This window comes from Eptatretus burgeri, chromosome 9 (assembly GCF_056783735.1).
Source record: "Eptatretus burgeri isolate ZD-2024b chromosome 9, Ebu_testis_v1, whole genome shotgun sequence".
NCBI classification, from domain to species: domain Eukaryota; kingdom Metazoa; phylum Chordata; class Myxini; order Myxiniformes; family Myxinidae; genus Eptatretus; species Eptatretus burgeri.
The window spans coordinates 29192555-29213799 of NC_140969.1; positions in this window are offsets into that span (position 1 = coordinate 29192555).

Genomic DNA, 21245 nt, shown 5'->3' on the forward strand with positions numbered 1-21245 from the left:
AACAATACTGATATCCGTGCATTAATGCGCTTCTGCCCACTGTTGCCCTTTGCTGATGATGTATTTCCCTCGAAGTTCTATGCCAACATCATATCACCTGAGACACCGTTACTTGTGAAACATCAGTAAGTTGAGTTGGCTTTGTCACTGAAGCTTCAGCCAGACACACCCCAACAATAACCCCTCTTTAAAAGTCACTGACGTCTCCTCTTGCAGCCATGCTAGCCATAATTATAGGCAACCCGGCCTGTGCAGCATTTTTAGATTATCTGGAATTGGAATTCCAAATAAGTTAGTCATCCTGCACCATCCATCCGTCCATCTGTCTCCTATTTCGACTTCTCCGGTCAAACTGCTGGGCCGATCAGGTTGAAATTTGGCAACAACGCTCCGCTCCTGGATGGTAAAGGGGATTTCAAAGCTCGTTCCGGTTACACGATTTTAAGTCAGTCAAAATGGCAAATAGGAAATATAGGGGAATATTTTTATATATATATATATATATATATATATATATATATATATATATATATATATATATATATATATATATATATATATATATATATATAAAAAGTAGCCATCGGGGATATATGCTTTACATTTCAATCTGATTGGATGCATGGTCTGGCAGCCATAATTATTTAATATTGAATCTGCGTTTAGGGATTTAAATCAAACTTGGCACAAGTATGAAAAATGATGCAATAATGTGGGTCGAGGCAAATCTGTCACCATCGCAATATCAAACGATGCCCTTCCAGTTTGTTCTAAATCACTCTTCCAATGCAGAAGCTCATTTTTTCATCAAATGGTGTGTGTTTTAACTTGTACTAAAGGCCCGGTCACACCTTGACGTTTTAGCCAACGTATGCCGATTTTTGAATTTTTTTTCTAAAACGCTGGCACACGTTGAATACGTTATGGGTAAGTTTTGATAACATTGAGAGCACGCTGGCATACGTCGTAGTACGTTGCCATACGTCGTTGTACGCTGGCTTTAAACGTTGTACTTTTTGGTTGTCCTCAAATTTTTTCATGCTTGAAATTTCACAACGTATGCCGGCGTATGACTCACACGTTCCGCTACGCTGGCCACAAGTTGTAGGCACGGTCTGCGATCGTTGACAGACGTCAACACATGCTACTTGTAAGTTAATCATAAGTTGAGACACGCCGAGGTAGTGTTTAGAGTACCCGAAACTTATTTCCTACCTATGATTAACGTGTTGTTGGCACGTTACGCGATCGTTGCTACACATCGACAGACGTTACTTTTAAGTTACTCATAGGCTGAAAGACGTCGGTATAATGGATCGTCCTTGCGTCAGCGTCCACGGCCACGACCAGGACACTTATTTGCAGCATTCTTCAAACTTTTGTTGGGCATGACGAGGATGTTCACACTTCGATGTCTAGCTTGGCTATGATTCCAATTGTCCATCGGCAGCGTCTATTTAAAATAGTCGAGTTTGAGCGTTTTAACACGTTCAGAAGAAACGTTTCAAATTTCCAAACCCCAGCATCAAAAAAAAAAAAACAAAAAAAAAAAAACAAAGGCGAGTGACAGCAATTTAAATCGTTCATTGTAAACAATGAAAATTGCTGAGTGGTACTGTTTAAGTCGTTGAGTGTAAAAAAAATCCAATTGTTGAGCGCAAGCGTCTACTTTCAATAGTGGAGATGCAGCCATTTAAATCGTTGAGTGGCAGCCTATGAACCTACCCGTGGACACAAGGAGGATCCATCATAACCCACACCCTCCCCCTCACACCCACCTACTACTGCCAACATGAACAAACTACTACTAATACTAATACTAATACTGATACTGATACTGATACTGATACTAATACTGATACTGATACTGTTACTGCTGACATGGACATCGACTCAAAAAGGAACTCGAAAACACTGTTGGGTTCCCCTTTTATGAATACCATTTTTATATACCAATTCCCAAAACCGCTGGGAACACGTCTTTATATGGCAGTTGTAAGTTAGAAACACGTTCATTTATTTTTTTTGTCGACCGGAAGACGTCATTGGAATACGTCTACATACGTCGATGTGTGTTGGGGCTACGTAAAGAATTGGTTCAAAGCACGTCAAACATAAGTTAGAAATAAGTTTCGCGTAAAAAACACATTACTGCGACGTGTTTCGACTTACGAGTAGCCTTTGTGGACGTGTGTAAGCGTCCACATATCGTGTGTAAAACTTATCCCCATCGCATGCGGAACGTGTGTCATACGCCGAGTACGTCGTAAAATTTTGAACATGTTCAAAATTTCTTGACGTACTCTACTTACTACGACTTATGATAGCGTATTTAGCGTTCTACTCGCGCATACCAAACTTACCCATACCGTATTTGACGTGCCCCAACGTTTTAGACACACTTTTTGTTACGTCGCCATACGCTGGCAAGATCGCCAAGGTGTGACCGCGATTTTGACCCTTCCATTTCTACGGCAGTTATGATTCGAATCGTTGTGCGTCAGCCTTTTAATAGGCTACGTCACGACATCGTCGGCGATGCGTGCAACGCGCTATGCCTGAGTTAGACTATCGTTGGGCATAGGTTGTGTAGGCCAACAACAGGTTCAGCATTCGTTGGTATAAGTTATCTATAACACAACGAAACGTTCTGTGTTGTTACCAATGCGTTATACATAAGACCAAGTCGCTATGAATACGTCCGAATCTTTAAAAAAAAACATCAAAAGTTCAACGTAAGCCAGCGTTTTACATAAATTTTAACACGTTGCCATCGCTGGCTAAAACGTCAAGGTGTGACCGGGCCTTAAGCAAAACAACACATTATACACCAGGAGCCTTATCAATGCAAAAACATTCTGAATGCCTTTGGTTGATTGCCTGACTGTGTGCTTTTGAGGTTGGACCTGTGGCCCTTGGATACAAAACCACTTCTGTTCTTTGTGTTTACAGTTAACTGGTTCCTCATGGAGCATTCACACGTGTCGAGTCGAATACTTTGCCAGAGATGTAATGACACTCTAATTTTAAGACACGTGCATGATCCTGGAAACTCATCTGCAAGGAAAGCACCATGTTCTGGCAAGTTGATCTCCTTTCCATGTTGTTTTTAAATGTTACATGACACGGCTCTGTGCTCATGTCATTTGAACAATATATTGTTCTCCCTGGAAGAGGAGACGAGACGCACTACCTGATCGGGATGAATCATGTTTTGTTGTCTGCATTCTTTATCTGAAGTAGGAATCCTGATCCAACAATGCGGTCTTTCAACATTTTCGCATTTAAAGGATATTGGAGTTCCTTCCCTCTGCTCTCTCTCAGCTCCCCCTCCACCCCTCGACCATTCTCTGAAACTCCAGGATGAACAAGTTCTTCCAGTAACTGCATCTAGGAAAAAAAAATCCCAAATTCCAGGCTTTCTTTACACAAACTTTCATTCCTCTTTTCTGCCATTTGTGGAATTGCCTTTCTGACCTTTATGTAATATGTTCAAATTCCCTCTGAATCCCCCTGGGACATCTCACATCATCACTGATCGCAACTCGCAATTTATTTTACCCCTTTTCAGCTCCTACCAGCTACCTCCATCAACCGTCATCCTTGCAGTTTACTGTGTTTCTTCTCCTCCTCTCTCCTCTTTTCCTGTCACCACAATACCCTACTGTCATTCAGCATGTGGCAGGTCTACAAGAACTTCATATTTCTGTTGCTGCTGCTGTTACAGTTCTTGTTGGGGGGTTGATTTTTGAGATGTGCACCCATTGGTCAAACAGCTGCCGGACCACACCCACATCTGTCACTTGACTCCGCCCACCATAGCACCCAACCAAAATGATGTGGCTGCCATCTTGGTTTTCTGATGGGCCTAATACATTCGGCCTGTAGACCACTGCTGATTATACACTGTCCGGGTTTGTTGTGTCACATGTCCATGGGCTTTGTTTGGGTCGAGTGTTAATCACGATGAGAGATCCCGAAAAATCTAATCAGATATGAAATAAAAATGATGATCAAGGTTTAATCAAGCCCACACACATCTCCAAAAAAGATGGAACCCTATGTCATCTCCACATTATGAAGGTTTATAGAGAAAACTGTAGGTATGAAAATAAATATTGTTGCGAATTCGCGCCCGCCGGCGTGCGAGCGGCCACGTAACTCGAATCGCGGCACGTCGCCCACCGGACGGACAATTCCGTCGTGACCCTCTCGGACTAACGCCGGGATCTAGTCACGGGTGGGCCTTTCGGCCTCACCACGATCGTGCCAATCGGCCCCCCGCGTGGGATAGGGTTGTTCGCCAAATTCGACCTACCTAAGTACGCACACGGAGGGTAGACCGGGCGATCGCACCTCGCCGCAGGTCGACTTCGGACACGGGCCACTTTAAGCGACCCGTTCCGCACTATCGGGATAACCGAGCGGTGTTATCGTCAACCTCGACGGTTCCGATTAATTATCGGGCGTATTTATCCCACTACCAACCCTTTACGTGAAGTAAGATGGAGATTCAATCAAAGAAAAGACGAAGCGAAACGGGAAAGACAGTTCAACATAATTCACATTTATTCCGCGGCACACGGATAGCACACATATACAATTACAACAATTATGCACCAAAAGCAAATGTAAAAGAAACACAACAATTATGCACCAAAAGCAATTGCAACAAAAGAAACACAATGCAGAGATACTACCGACTACGCGAGCACACGGCAACACTTACACAGTTTTACTTTACAGAGGGCGCCGACATATACTCCAAAGCAAAACGAAAAGGGCCACCCTCAACGACAAGGGGTTAGACGGGGCTGTGGGCACGAGACTGCGTGGAGCCTACCCGTCTTGTGATGAGCCGCAAATTGTCGCGGCGGTGCCCCGACTCCGCGCTCCTCCGCGGGTTTCGTTGGCACTGCTTGGAATGGGGTGAGAACGGGGCCCCCTTTTCGCACTATCTCAGCGCGGGGGGAAACTGGGTGGGGGTTGTTGATGCTCTGGGGAAAGAGGATAGCTGACTTGCTTGGGTCCCGCGACGAGCGACTCCACTGCGACCTCGACCGCGTTCCCGGCTTCCCCTCTCTGCAGCTCCCCGACAGACTCCGAACCCCGACAGACCGACTCTCCTCCAGACCCGTCTTGACTGCTGCTGCCACACTTCGCCGCCGCCACACCTCTCCAACTCGCCTGAGCCCGAAACAGAAACTGACTCAACTCGCCCCGCGCTCGGCGCTTTATAGTGGTGTAGGAGATCCCATATGCAAATTTCCGGATCAGGATGGGCTCGGGGGCGGAGCCACGCTCACCCATTTGACAGAGGAAAAGTGGGCGTGAATCATTCCTGATCCGACTTCTCCTCGGAAAGGCCGCTTTTTGCACCCGAGGCTCGGCGCGCGTCCCGCACGAGGCCAGGACAGCCTGACGCTCGGCGTTCACAAGCGGTGCGGGAATGGCCGCAGAAGGAGGAGAGGTGAAGGTGGTGGAGGGTCTAAAGTGGCGGTCCTTGGCCACGGTGACGCTTGGAATGGCGGTGATGCGATGGTTGCGAGAGCGAGTTGCGAAGGTAAAGGTCGTGGCTGTTGGCGTTGTTGTTGTTGTGAAGTGGCGTTGCGGTTGGTGGTTGTTGTGTGATGGCGGTTGAGACGTGGTTGGTTCAAAATAAAGATAGAACAGAAAAATGGCTATCTTAAAGGGTCGCAGCCCGAATGAATCACATTTATTCCCTCTAAACAACGGGTTTGGGGCTAACTACACATGTACTTGCAGAGATATCTCACCTATGGGATCTGAATGGTGGTTTGCGAATTTCCTCAACCACAACACTACCCCTCCCCTTTTTACAGACTCGTCCCGAGTCATCAAATTTTCGTGTGCCATCATGTGTAGTTCTCCCCTAGTACGTTTTACCTACGGATCCCTGAGTGCGACATTCATGGTATTCGTGTCCCCAAAATAAATAACCTGAGGGCTGAGTAACTACCTAAACAAACCCACTCACACGGACGACTTAAATAAAATTGCCGGCGCTAAGACAGACATGCTGGGGGCGCACTCATATGTACAGTACATCTTAACCTTAACTTACAAATTTTACACTAAACCATGGCCCAGGATCAATGGACTCTGCAAAAAGAAAGCAGTTAACAGGGAGCCAGGCTGCTCGCATGCAGTCTCTGGCTCAAACAATGCAGGTGACAGGGAACGTGGCCGGCTGCTCACACGCAGTCCAAGGCCTTCCCTTTTGAAATGAACCCAGTGAACCACAACGGTGCATGGGCTGCACAAACGCAGTCTCCGTGCCAGCTCAAGTGGCACACGCAATGAGCACAACGGATGGATGGATGGATGGATGAATGGATGGACGCAAACACTGTGTATGGGCCGCCACTGCAGGCCCGTGTTGTAGCTGCCAACAGGGCAGTTCTTGCAGCTTGCAAACTGTCGCCTTGATCCTGGCGCACATGGAAATGAACAGGGTGGGGGGGGCAAAGCAAACTTGAACGGGGGCTGGTGAACAGGGGCAGTGGGCATGGCATGGCAAAGGTGAGCAGGCAAACACAGCCTGCAGAACCAGGCTGCTGTAGGCAAACACAGCCGGTAGAACAGGGCCGCTGCAGGCAAACACAGCCGGCAGAACAGGGCCGCTGCAGGCAAACACAGCCGGCAGAACAGGGCCGCTGCAGGCAAACACAGCCGGCAGAACAGGGCCGCTGCAGGCAAACACAGCCGGCAGAACAGGGCCGCTGCAGGCAAACACAGCCGGCAGACAATCTGGCCGGCACAGGCCTTGCAGAAAACACCAGCAGATGACCCGGCCGGCACAGGCCTTGCAGCAACACAGCCGGCAGATGAAGCTGGCCAGTCTTTGCCGTTCAGTGGAGGTTGGTGGAGGGAGTGCGGTGGTGCTGGCCACTCAGAAGGCGGGCTCGGACCTGCCTTACGGTCTCCCTCCCAACCTATCGCCTTTGCCTGTCACTGTCTATATCCACTCCCTTAATTTGTCAAACCCCAATTTAGCCCCAACTTTTTTTGTTTTGTTTTTATTTTTACTTCCCCACTATGAATCGTCCCCTAACCCCCTTTATCGTCCTTGTTCGGCTAACCTATCCTGTCACCTAGCCTACTCCCAACCCCTACGTTCCCTTCCCAGAGGGGAATAAGGGAGAGCTAGCGTCCTGTGCCGAGGCCCAATGAAGCCTCAGAATGGCCTCCCCAGAGTTCAGCGATCGATAACACAAAGTGGGTCCAGCAGCCCACAACGAGAGTGAGGGGATGGATGGTGCGGAGGGTACACTTCCTATTCTACCCTATCCATTTAACTGTTAAACTACCCCGGGGCTTTCAACAAGCGCCTCTCGCTTAAACTATTGGTTCTAACAACCCAGATTCCCATCGCCTGTGTTGGTGTCCTTACAATTTCGGGTCTCGCCCCCCAATTTTCTCTCCATGCCCTCACACGGTCTCGTGGCTGGGACGCGTGGCTCCCCTTGGCAGGCACGACCCTCTGCCGATTCCCCTACGATGGCACCCCCGGGCACTACACTGCCTCCGAGCCTACCAGCTCCCTAAACACCGGGGAGTGCCCCCATGGCACCTCCCCTGAAACGCACACGTGGCAGGCTGGCTTCCCGGGCCCCTTTCCGAGGGTCACCCGTGCCCACAACACTGCCCACGCAGCTACTGGCGCCCCGGGCCCCGCACCAAGCGGACGCACCCGTGCCCACTACGCTATCCCGGCCCCCCATGGGCCCTTGGCCTACCACGGCCGACTAGCCTGGTGCCCGGGGTACCCACTCAGCGATACTCACCTTTCGCAGCCACGCTCCCAGCCCGTCAACAGGGCTCCTGCACCCCTCCAAATGGGTTTCGAGCCTACTTTCCCACCAACAACAAAACGACCTCCATTTTTCAATTTGACGAACCCCCTAACTCACTCTACACTGACCCCGGGGGTCCCTTGGGCGGGAGTCACTCCTCCCCCCAATCACTCATTGCACCATGCATTCCACATTCGCTCCATACACACAGACCCGCTGGCCTCACTCACTCACCAAGCACATGCTTCCACTTCACTCACCAACTCTTCAACACACAGACCGCTGAATTCTGCCATCCTTCTAACTACATCCCCTAACTAACTCGTGCTCCCACGTCGTCCCTTATACTAGTAGCACGTTCCATTTAACACTACGTAGCTAAGCTACGTCTCCACTACACACTCACTGCCTGTCACTGTCCTCAAACCTAAAAAAAAAAATTTCCCATCCTAAAGCTGGCTGCAATCCCTCTAACTAATCCATTCCAAGGGCCCCATGAGGACTTACCCCTGCCCCATGGAGTCGGTCTAACTAAGCTAACCCTTCCCCCTAACTAGTTTCCATCCTGTGCCCAGGCCAAGGGGATTATCCACCCCTTGCCCGGGAATCCTGTTCACCCGAAAGCGAGGCTTGCTTATTTTTTTTTCCCACCTGCGCAGCACCAGCGTGGTAACTCGCAACCTGCGTACCAGCACGGAAATTCACAGCCGCGCACCTTGCACCTGCCCGTGACGTCATGCAGCTGCACGTGTACCTTGTCCCTCCTTGGACGGTACCATCCGGCAGGGATACCCCTCCTGCCGGATTCCAACCCCACGTGCAGCCATGACGTCACCGTGCGCATAAAAAAACACAAGCCCCACATCTCGAGGGGTTCCCCACGCGAACACATGTGCTTTGCCCGCTGGAGCTTAACACACTTGCCCGCGTGGAGAACCCATCCGGTCCAAATCCATAATCCTGCCTAAACTTTGTCCGTCGCGGGATCGGCAACATTCACCGCGCTCGTTTCCGGACCGGGACTTCACTCTCGCAAACGAGCATGTGGGGGCCTCGTGCGTTGCACAGCACGGACCGCGCGCTCGCTGCTGGGTGAACCCGGCGCGGTCCCGGAAACAGCTACAGCCGCTACTCGGCTTTTGTCCCTCTGTCGCCGTCGTCATCTCCATTCGACACACGCACACCTGCGTGTTACGACGCTAACACACCTCACCATTAAACTCACACCGGGAGACGCGGCTGCGCGCTCACGCATGCCGACCGACATCTCCCTTACATACCGCTCTCTCACACACACGGTCTCCCTTGCACTCGGCCGTTCACTCAAGCATGCCACCTCCCTCGCACACGTGGCTCCACTCACTCGCGGTCTTCCACTCACACACGCGGGGGCACTCGCCCGCGGTTTCTCATCCACACATGGCGTGCTGGGGAGCACGCCCTTCGGCACACTTGCCACCACACCACTCACACACGGGGTCGCTTCCATACACGGGGACGCACTCACACCTTGCACCACACACACCGGGACAACCACACTGGGGATTCGTGTCCCCACAAGGGTCTCCGGGGCCTCTATACCCCCCAAGCTTTCCGTGCACCTGACCACAGCACTCGTCCCCTCAACCTCGCAAAGCACGACCGAACCCACCTGGTCGTGACTCGCTTCAAGGGGGCATACTCCCTCCCCTCGTTCCTGGAGGAGGCCATCCAGCTGCTCGCACTGGATCTCCACCCAGTCCGCCAGCTCCCCCTCATGGTCCTCCACTCCCTCTGTGTGTGTGTGTGCGCGTCTCTAACCCCGTCATTATCATGCAGTCTCTCCTCTATTTTTTCTGTCTCCCGTGTCTCTTTACATTTTCTCTCCTTGTTCCTTATTTCTTTCTCTTCCTGGTTCCTTTTTCCTTCCCATCTGAGTCGTTCTTTCTCTCTGAGCCCCATTAGCTGTTCGTTCTCCCTCCGGAGCTCCTCAATCTCCGTTAACTCCAATCTCGCTCTACGTTTTAGTTGTTCAATTTCACACTCGTATAGTTGTTGTTTTCTCTCCCACTGTTCCTCCTGCTCTTTGTTTTCCAATCTCATTGTTTCTTTCAATTGGCTCATTTCCTTCCTGTGTTTCATTCGCTGTTCTCTCACTACTCTTCCTCATTTCCTCTCCTGTCCTTCCTTCTCCAGTTTCATGGTTTGCTTCATTTGGTTAATCTCCTTTTTGTGTTTCATTTGCTGCTGTCTCATTACTCTTCCTTGTTTCCTCTCCTGTCTTTCCTTCTCCAGTTTCATGGTTTGCTTCATTCGCTGTTCTCTCACTACTCTTCCTTGTTTCCTCTCCTGTCTTTCCTTATCCAGTTTCATGGTTTTCTTCATTTGGTTCATCTCCATTTTGTGTTTCATTCGCTGTTCTTTGTCTATCTCCTCGTACTCCAGCCTCAGCTTTTCTTTCAATTGGTCAACCTCAGATTCATGTTCTTTTTGTTTTCTATTCCATTGTTCCTCTCGTTCTTCCCTCTCCAATCTCCATATGTCCTTCAATCTCCTGATTTCTCCTTCCTGCTTCATTCCTTTCTCCTCGTATTCCAACATATTTTTTTTTCTTTTGTCGTTCAGTTTCAAATTCATACTCTTTCAGTTTTTTATTCCACTGTCTCTCTTGTTCCTTGTTCTGCAATCTCGTCATTTCTTTCAACTGACTGATTTCTTTCTCCTGTCTCATTCGTTCTTCCTTCATTACTCTTTCTTGTTCCTCATTCTTTAGTCTGGCCTTCGCTTCCAGCTGTTCGACCTGTACAGTGTGGTTTCTTAAAGTTTCATTTTCCGTTCTCTTCCTTTCCTCTTTTAACACTCTCAGTTCGTTTTGTAGTTCCCTCTCTTTGTTTTGGTGTTTCTGTAACTCAGAAGCTTTCTTTTCCAATTCCTTTCTCATCTCCGCACACTCCGACTTTGCTTTGGCTTCTAATTGTTCAATCTGCTCAGTGTGGTTCCTTAACGTTTCATTTTTCGTTCTCTTCCTTTCCTCTTTTAACACTATCAGTTCTTTTGGTAATTCCCCCTCTTTGTTTTGGTGTTTCTGTAACTCAGAAGCTTCCTTTTCTAATTCTTTTCTCATCTCTGCACCCTCCGACCTTGCTTTGGCTTCTAACTGTTCTTCCGTCTTGCCCTTGTGGTTTTCTACCCGTCTTCCCAGTTCCTCTGTCTCCGTTTTTACCTCCGGTCGCAGCTTATCAACTCTCTTCGTCATGTCTTGAAGTCTTTTCTCACACTCCACCGTTACGACCTTCAATCCCTCCTTTGTCTCCTCCTGGCTTTCTTTTAATTTTTCTAATACCTTTACCTCGTGTTTCGTCTCACACGTCTCCGGAATTATTTTCTCACCCGTCCCGACCACGGGCCTGACAGCCGTTGCACTCCCTCCCAGCTCGTTCGTTCCCACACGTGGCGTCGTCATTATGCCCGCCTGCAGACATTGGCCCATTTGCCGCATATCACCCTGCATCTCTTTCATTCTGTTCCTGTCTCCATCCATTTTGTTTTCCATCTGTTGGGCATTTGTATCCATTTTTTCGTTCATGTCCCTCATTCCGTTTCTCAACTGTCGTGCAGCTATTTGTATTTCTGTCAACATGGCGAATAGCTGGGCCACGTCGGGTGCGCTTGGGTGAGCCGTTTCGGCAGGGATCGGGGAAGGGTTTTGGTGGAGAGGGGGAGGGGAGGTGTCATACACCGCGGCCGCCACCACACCTATTTCGGGCTCTGGGTTCAGTTGGGCGAGTTCGTCCTGTACAACCAACATTTCCTGCACAGGGATTTCACCCTGGACCATGGATTCTACATTACTATAACACATAAATAATCCACTCGGCACCCGCTCGCCTTGAGACGCCATCTTATTTCTCGTAAAGGGTTAATTTAGCTCGCTCGTAATTTGGGGGGAATCGGGGGTCACTCCTCTCACCCCTGGACCGATTCCCGTGAATTTAGCTGGAGACAGGAGAGCCCGTTTTCCCGCTCTCCGACACCAGTGTCGCGAGGAGGGGGATGGGTTTATGTCCCACGACCTGACACCAGTGTTGCGGATTCACGCCCGCCGGCGTGCGAGCGGCCACGTAACTCGAATCGCGGCACGTCGCCCACCGGACGGACAATTCCGTTGTGACCCTCTCGGACTAACGCCGGGAACTAGTCACGGGTGGGCCTTTCGGCCTCACCACGATCGTGCCAATCGGCCCCCCGCGTGGGATAGGGTTGTTCGCCAAATTCGACCTACCTAAGTACCCACACGGAGGGTAGACCGGGCGATCGCACCTCGCCGCAGGTCGACTTCGGACACGGGCCACTTGAAGTGACCCGTTCCGTACTATCGGGATAACCGAGCAGTGTTATCGTCAACCTCGACGGTTCCGATTAATTATCGGGCGTATTTAGCCCACTACCAACCCTTTACGTGAAGTAAGATGGAGATTCAATCAAAGAAAAGACGAAGCGAAACGGGAAAGACAGTTCAACATAATTCACATTTATTCCGCGGCACACGGATAGCACACATATACAATTACAACAATTATGCACCAAAAGCAAATGTAAAAGAAACACAACAATTATGCACCAAAAGCAATTGCAACAAAAGAAACACAATGCAGAGATACTACCGACTATGCAGCACACGGCAACACTTACACAGTTTTACTTTACAGACGGCGCCGACAACACATATACTCCAAAGCAAAAGAAAAAGGGCCACCCTCAACGACAAGGGGACAGACGGGGCTGTGGGCGCGAGACCGCGTGGAGCCTACCCGTCTTGTGATGAGCCGCAAATTGTCGCGGGGGTGCCCCGACTCTGTGCTCCTCCGCGGGTTTCGTTGGCACTGCTTGGAATGGGGTGGGAACGGGGCCCCCTTTTCGCACTATCTCAGCGCGGGGGGAAACGGGGGGTTGTTGATGCTCTGGGGAAAGAGGATAGCTGGCTTGCTTGGGTCCCGCGACGAGTGACTCCACTGTGACCTCGACCGCGTTCCCGGCTTCCCCTCTCTGCAGCTCCCCGACAGACTCCGAACCCCGACAGACCGACTCTCCTCCAGACCCGTCTTGACTGCTGCTGCCACACTTCGCCGCCGCCACACCTCTCCAACTCGCCCGAGCCCGAAACAGAAACTGACTCAACTCGCCCCGCACTCGGCGCTTTATAGTGGTGTAGGAGATCCCATATGCAAATTTCCGGATCAGGATGGGCTCGGGGGCGGAGCCACGCTCGCCCATTGGACGGAGGAAAAGTGGGCGTGAATCATTCCTGATCCGACTTCCCCTCGGAAAGGCCGCTTTTTGCACCCGAGGCTCGGCGCGCATCCCGCACGAGGCCAGGACAGCCTGACGCTCGGCGTTCACAAGCGGTGCGGGAATGGCCGCAGAAGGAGGAGAGGTGAAGGTGGTGGAGGGTCTAAAGTGGCGGTCCCTGGCCACGGTGACGCTTGGAATGGCGGTGATGCGATGGTTGCGAGAGCGAGTTGCGAAGGTAAAGGTCGTGGCTGTTGGCGTTGTTGTTGTTGTGAAGTGGCGTTGCGGTTGGTGGTTGTTGTATGATGGCGGTTGAGACGTGGTTGGTTCAAAATAAAGATAGAACAGAAAAACGGCTATCTTAAAGGGTCGCAGCCCGAATGAATCACATTTATTCCCTCTAAACAACGGGTTTGGGGCTAACTACACATGTACTTACAGAGATATCTCACCTACGGGACCTGAATGGTGGTTTGCGAATTTCCTCAACCACAACAATATATTCCAAACATGTGTAAATCTGAAGACATAATAAAATGTGGATTCTTCAACGAAGACGTACATCAACCCATGTGTCTTAAAAACCTCCTCTGCTGCTCCTTCCCATCCTCTCTCTGCCCTTTTCATCCTGACATTTACCCGAGGTCATCTTCTATCTGCTTGGAAATCCACCATCACTGTATAACATAAAATGGTGCAAAAATCGATCCCAGCCTTCACTGCAGTCCAATTAATTTACTTTCAATCATCTGCAAGGTCATGGAATCCATCATCACAGTAGACATGAAATAATTCCTTTTCTCCAACAGCCTCATCTCAGATCATCAATTTGGATTCAAACCTGGTCACTCTACCCTGGAAATGCTGCTTCTGCTCTCCCAACAATGGATGGAGGTCTTCAGAATCAGTTATGAGAGCAGGACCCTCTCTCTGGATATACTGTATCTCATGCTTACATACAGTCGCCATGCAAACCAAGGTTTTAAAGATCATTGGAATCTCTTGCGATATAGCTGAGTCTATGGGTCCATCACTTCGCCATTGCTGACAGGTGAGTAGTCTCTCTGTCTTCTTTCACCTCCTTTATGGACTTGCATCCTCTACCCTCTTCATGCTTTGTCCCCACACACCCCTTCCCCGAGGTATCTGCAGGACGCACGCGGTCCACCAGTAACCCCCTCCGAGTGAAACAGCTTCAATATAGAACCACTGCTCATCTCCACTCATTTATTCCTCTTCCCCCCCCCCCCCCCACTTGTGGAATGAACTTCCATACTCGCATCAATCCCATTCTTCCCTCCAGGTCTTCAAGACATCTGTTCACCATCATCTCAGATCATTGCCCATCCAAAACCATAATCTTTTCTGCTTCCATTAAACCATTCCCACCCCTCCCAAACTTTTGCTTCTGTATCCATTTTGCCCACCCCTTGCACTCTCCTTTTACCCCTCATCATTACCCACATCCCTTGTTGTCCATCTTCGTCTATTTTCTCCCTTGGTCCTGCTGTTGGCATTTCCCCCTTCCCTCTCTGCTGTTCATTTTGTTTTGTCTCGTCCTGATGTGTTCTGTGTTCTAGCTCTTCCATGAGCTCTGACTCTGTAATCAAAAACATAATCACGAGCCACTGTAATAGTTGATTGTTTTTAATATTTGATTTGTTGCATTCGGAACTCCACTCCTTGGGCAAAACAATGCTTTTGTTTTTCATCAGAAACTTGTCTAATGTTTGCCATTTGGCAGCTTGCCAGTCTCACTGTCATACCGGTCTGGCATCTGTAAATTTCGAATAAGCGACGTAAATAATTGCCGAGCGCACCTGTCCAGACTCGTACCATTCGGTCCATCTTCGCTGCACTGCACCAACCCCAGAAACCATCACCCATCCACACACAATTGTTACCTGCAAGCCCTGCACAATATCCCCATACCCTTCTATCTTCAATGCCTCTAGGTACCTATCTAATTCCAATTTAAACCGATCTACCGTTTATACTACCCCTACCTTTCTTGGGAAACCATTCCATGCATTAACTACGAGCTCTATGTGCCTTAGTACCTTCTGAACTCTCATCTTCTTTGCCTTCGGGATATGGCTCCTGGTCCGAACACTCTCCGTTCTGCTGAATCCGTGGTGTTCCAGTCGTTTGTTTTTCGTACAAAACACGTAGCTTAGCTCATTACGGATCTTGTCAAGCTCAAAATTCGATTTTGTATTCTTTCCAAACTTTTTGAACCATTTCTGAATTTGTCATTATTCTTAGTCATGTTCATACTGTTACCCCTTGTGAATCGAACACTTGCTTGACAAATTGATGTGAGCATATCTCCAACCGACATTTGTGCCTTATCGGGGACACTTTCAATATTTTGTATGCAAATGTTAAAATCATTCAATATCTCATTTAATCAAAACTCCTGAACCTTTGAATTGCTTTTCCTGATGTTTGATGCACTTTTCTGTTTCCTCTTCTGCTTCTGGTGGGACCATTCTTTCTTTAGAAGCTTTTTACTGCTGCTGAAACTCCTGTTGTGAGAGCTCCAGCTGCCATGCTCCCTGTTATGCTCCTTTAAATCTGATTGAGAGTTGTCTGGAGATTCAAGTTAATGGTACTAATGGTTGCTGTTTGTATGGAGAAAGTTTTGGGGGAACAGTGTGACGTATCTAAAAGTGGTGGTGAGTCTGCAGACAAGCTTATTGGGGTAGAACCCTCGGTTGATGAATCACCCGTTCTTGAATCCGTGTCAAGTAGTGGAGATGCTCACATGGTTCTTCAAACTCTCTGTGTGTCTTTAATGTACGTAGAGTACTACACCTAGTGGGGAGAATAGTGAGGTCCTAGTTTTGGAGGTGTTGGGGAAAAGTACCTTTGTGATATTATAGGTCGAAAGGGTGATGATGTTGAGGAAGTGCCTTCTCGGACGCCTCCTTAGAGGGTGTTCGGAGATTTTTGTTGGATGATGCATGGAGGGTTCAGCACCCTAAGGAGTGTGGTTTATCATGGTTTCGATGTGTAAGGAACATTGTCACGTTAAGTGAGGTTCGATAGCTTTAATGTGAATGGGCAGATGATGAAAGAGGTTTTTTGAGACCAAATATTGTTCCCTCATGTTTCTCAGATCATAGTTTAGTTCTCCGAAGTTTTAGAATAACATCCTGACAGGGAGGGGGTTGGAGGGGAGGGGGGAGGTTTATTCGTACTGGAGATTAAATCGAGATATTTTGAGTAATACTTACTTTCAAGAAGCTTTCCCTGTGCTATTGCAGGAACTCATTTGCACGAGAGATAGTTTTGTACATCTGTGAACTTGGTGGGACAATGTGAAGGCGCAAATTTCGATGTTCTGCCAGCAATTTCAAATGTTTCGGTCAAAGCAAAGAAGAATGGAAAAACAGGTTTTGGAAAGAGAGATTACAAATGTGCAGAAAATCTTAACACAACTGGATGTACAGAAACATAAGCTGTTGGTGGAGAAACGGTCACTCCTGAAAGGCGGTGTAAATTCCAAGGTAATGGATGCTTTGATTGGACTTTGATGCACCTAGTTAGTCTTTTACAATTTGGAAAAGGATTCTGAGCCTCAAAAGCACGTAGGGTGCCTCAGAAAGCCTGGAGCAGGCAGGAGTGTTTCATAAACCTAGGTAAGGGGGTTATCTCGAATCATTTCACCAAATTACTTTCACATCAACTGTTGAGCCACACCAGGATTCAAGAGATAATGAAGAAATGGATTTAGTTTTCCTTGACGAGGAAAATGCTTTTGATGGGGTGCATCACTTGTATTTATTGAGAGTTTTTGAAGCATTTGGTTTAGGAGATGGGTTTGTTTCCCACATTAAGCAGTTGTATAAGCAAATATCTTGTATTGATAAATGTCAATGTGTGTCAGTCCATCTGACAGTCCATCCGTCTGTCTCCTCCACAACTCCAAAACCATGAAACCGAACAGCCTGAAACTTTGCATGCAGACTAAGGGAATTCCAAGGAAGTGCATGACTGAAAAATGCATGTTTGGGTGAATTAAAACACCCCCTTTGAACATAATGAACGGCCTTATTTAATTATATCCTTCATCGGGCGCATCCTCAAACACCTCACTCTCGATAGTGTCTTAAGGCGCATCCTGGGTTACCTCTCAGTGGTTTTAATTCGGCATTTTGTTTGGCCTGCTAAACAATACCTTGAGTTGGAACAGACCGCAACAGTTTATTACAAACTAGCAAATACCTCTCGACACTTTGCTGCCAGAAATACTAAAGGGGGCAGGAAGAAAAAGATGGGGGAAGAGGGAGAGAGGGTGGGGGAGGTAGAGTGGGGAGAGAGGAGGAAAGGGAAGACAGTGTCAGGTGAGAGGAAGGGAAGGCAGACATGTGGTGGAGCGATAATTACCACCCGGAGACAAACACCATCCAGATGCGTCTAGAGACAAACACCGCCCTGATGCGTCGAGAGACAAACACCACCCGGACGCGTCCAGAGACAAACACCACCCAGATGCGTCTAGAGACAAACACCGCCTGGACGCATCCAGAGACAAACACCGCCTGGATTCGTCTTGAGACAAACGGCACCCGGATGCGTCTAGAGACAAACACCACCTGGACGCATCCAGAGACAAACACTGCCCGGATGCGTCGAGACAAACACCACCCGGATACGTCCAGAGACAAACACTGCCCTGATGCGTTGAGAGACAAACACCGCCTGGACGCGTCCAGAGACAAACCCTGTCCAGAAACGTTCGGAAACCACGATCATTTCAACCCCCCGCGAATCCACACCAAACCCACGTCCTTCAAATTCCATGCTTTCCTTCTTAAAAGTCCCTGTCGCATAAGGACCTGAAAGTCCCTGTGGTATCCATCTTGTTTACCCTGTGTACCTCACCCCATCCCTTTCCCTTCCACGGATCTCCTCATGTCTCTGTTCCTCAGTTTTTTCCTTCCCTCTCCTGCCCCTCTTGTCTCCCGATCCCCTTGTTGTACGTTCTGTGTGTTAGCTCTCATACAAGCCTCAACAGTGGATACAAAAAAACAAAAAACAAGTCCATCTTCCCCACGTACACAGTAGTTAATGAAATAAATGAATTAATGAAATAAAATTACTATCCACAAGAGAGTTGGTGCTTAATGCAGAATAACCCTGGAGACATCGCAAAGTTCAATTGCCCGTGAAATAAACATTGCAGAAAATCTGCCACGTTGCCTGTTCATCTGTGCACATGTCACATGGTACATCGGTTCGGGGTTCGTGCAAACGTTACAACTTCTTCTTAAAACGTCCGTTTTTCACCAGATTTGCTTTGATTCCCTGTAGAGCACCTCGTGAAACGTCCGAAAATATAGACACAGATCTGGCAGATGCTATGGACAGGCATTCCCTCGGAGGACGACAGAGTGTGAGGTCTCGCAGTGAATGCATTAAATCATATCGCTCAATGAAGCTGGTTAATTTTGTTATGTTCCTAAATTTTTTGTTCACTCAATATAAATCTCCAAACAGTAGAAAAAGATAAGTTTAATGCTTTGGAAATTTCACATTTTCATGTGTACGTATGGAGGAGGGAACATAACCTTACTTGCTTAAAGTAAAAAGGTATACAGGCTTGGTTATGACTCGTTATTTCTTTAGATTATCAGATTTCACTCCAGATTTCGACACTTCTTTAGTCCGGACGATATCCGATCCTCAAAACAGAAATAATATTTCCATGATGTACTTTAATTAGTCCATGAGAGTAGATCATGGAAAATTATATCATATAATGCATGGAATCGCTCCAAGCTCATAATTTGAAAGCTTTTCGTCCCTCTAAAAGCGATGTGTACAATAATTTGTAGCTATGATGAACAGCCTTCCTCTCATGTCTTGTGGACTTCCCTTTCCCCCTCCACCTCCTCACTCCCCCCCCCCCTTTAGTATTCTCATCAGCAAGGCGATGGGTGGTATTTGTTAGTATTCAACATTTAAAGTCGGTAATGAATTTATTCCACCTGTAAAGGTTGAGAGAGGGATTCGACAGGGCTTCCCTCCCCCTGGTATTCCAAACATTTTGGGTATTGAACCCTTATTGATAGTTCTTGGGAAAACTCTTGTAGGTTTATATTGTTGGTGGAACACGTAGTCAAATTATATTATCAGTTTATGCAGATGACATTTTCCTCTTGGTTAAATATTCCAAAGATGCTGAGTTGGTAAGAAAAATATTTTGGAGATTTTTTTTTACGGCTGTCGTCAATTGGGGAAAAAAAAAGTCAGGCTTTGTGGATGGCAAGCCCATGGATTGTTGCCTTCCCTTCCACCTTAGCTCATGTGGAGTTTTGAATGAATTAAATACCTGGGAGTGTTCTTTAGAAACCTGAATGTTAAAACGGAGAACTGGGAGGGTCTGGTCGATGGCTTTGTACAAAGACTGGTGAAGTGGAGGGTCTCTCTCGTTCAACTTTCGTACAGGGGGCACATGTTGTTGCTTAGGAATCCGGTGGCATCCATACTGTAGCATCGTTTCAGAGCTGTGCACCCCCCTTAGAGAGTTTAGGGAAAAGCATGCAAAAGATTTGAGTTGACTAATTTTGGAGCGGAAAGCACTGGGTTCGTCCTGACAAGTACCGAGTCTTGTCTTGGACAAAGGAGGTCAAGGTCTAGCTGAGTTTCTCAACAAGGTGAGGACTTTTTGCCTGACTGTGATTGAAGCACCTGTGATGTGGATCTTCCTGCCTGACTTGGAGGAATGTGGCCAACTATTTTGAGTCGAGCTGGTGACCTAGACGACTTGCAAGAGGGTCTTGTGATGGATGTGCAACACCTGCACCTCACACAACTACCGCTCTTTTACTCCAACATGCTAAACACCTGAAAAGGTTTTACAATTAACTGCAAGAACACAACATGCTCAAAAGCAATGATGTTGCATGATCTCCTCTTTTATAATCCACTATTTGAGGTTTTTTAAAATACAAGGTCAAAGCTCATGGAACAGCTGAAACACTAAATGGATCAGGATGCAATAGAACAAAAGGAACAGTAAAAAGAGGGGGGAAACACCAACAGCAGAGTTAAAGGACAAAATAGAGGGAGACTTTGACGAGCAATGGGTTTGCGGTGGAATGAGGGGTAGGGGAGAACATATGGGGTGAACAAGATGGATACAGAAGCAAACTCTTAGGAAGGAAAAACTGGAAATTTGAAAGGAGGTCAGTTTGGTGATGGGGGACGGGAGTAAAGGGGGGAGAAAAGATCATGGTTTTGGATGGGGGGGTGTTCTCAGATGGTGGTGAATAGCTGTCTTGAAGACTTGGAGAGAAGGATGAGATTGAAGAGGATGTGGAAGTTGGTTCAACATCTGGGGAAAAAGAGCAACAAATGAGTGGAGGTGAGCGAGCAGCGATTCTGCATTTGGGGAGTTTCACTGGACAGGGGGTGATGGTGGACCGCATGCACCCTGCAGAAACCTGCGGGAGACAAACTCGGAAAATGCAGAGAGTGCAAAACCAGAAAGGACACCATCACTGCAGAAGACAGACCAATGACCGATCTGTGATGCGAAAATGATAGGCCCAGACAGACAGACTCAGCTTAATCACGGTAGATTCCAATGGTATTGAAGGTCTTGGTTTTCGTGGCTTCTTGCCGAGCAAGGTGTGAGGCAGGGGTGCCAGGCCAGAGGGGATAGCAGTCCTCTATCAAACTGCAGATAAAGACTTTGTAGGTGGATAGGAGTTCACGCCAAGGAAGGACTTTGTATGATGGAGGATGCCCAGTCAGTGACTGGCTTTGCAGGCCAACTTTGAGACCTAGGAGTTTGAGTGACTGAACCTCCTCAAGAGGATTGTTACCTGATGCGCAAAGCGAAACAAAATTGAAAATCATTCCAAACAGGAAACTTACTGTGTTAAGGATGTTATAAAGGACACAAACAACAGGCATGAAGAACAAATGTAATGTGTTAGATAGGGTGGTGTAATAGACTTTGGGTAAAAAAGCGGTAAAACCCAGAATTAATTTATTTATATGCCTTTAAACCTTTATTTAAATTGAATTATATACTGTAGAACACAGTCTTCATAATACTTCCAAGTACCATGATTTGTTGCATGAGAGGGCATGGCATTTGTAGAGGGGTGAAGAAAAGGCTGTCGATTATGACGATGTACGATG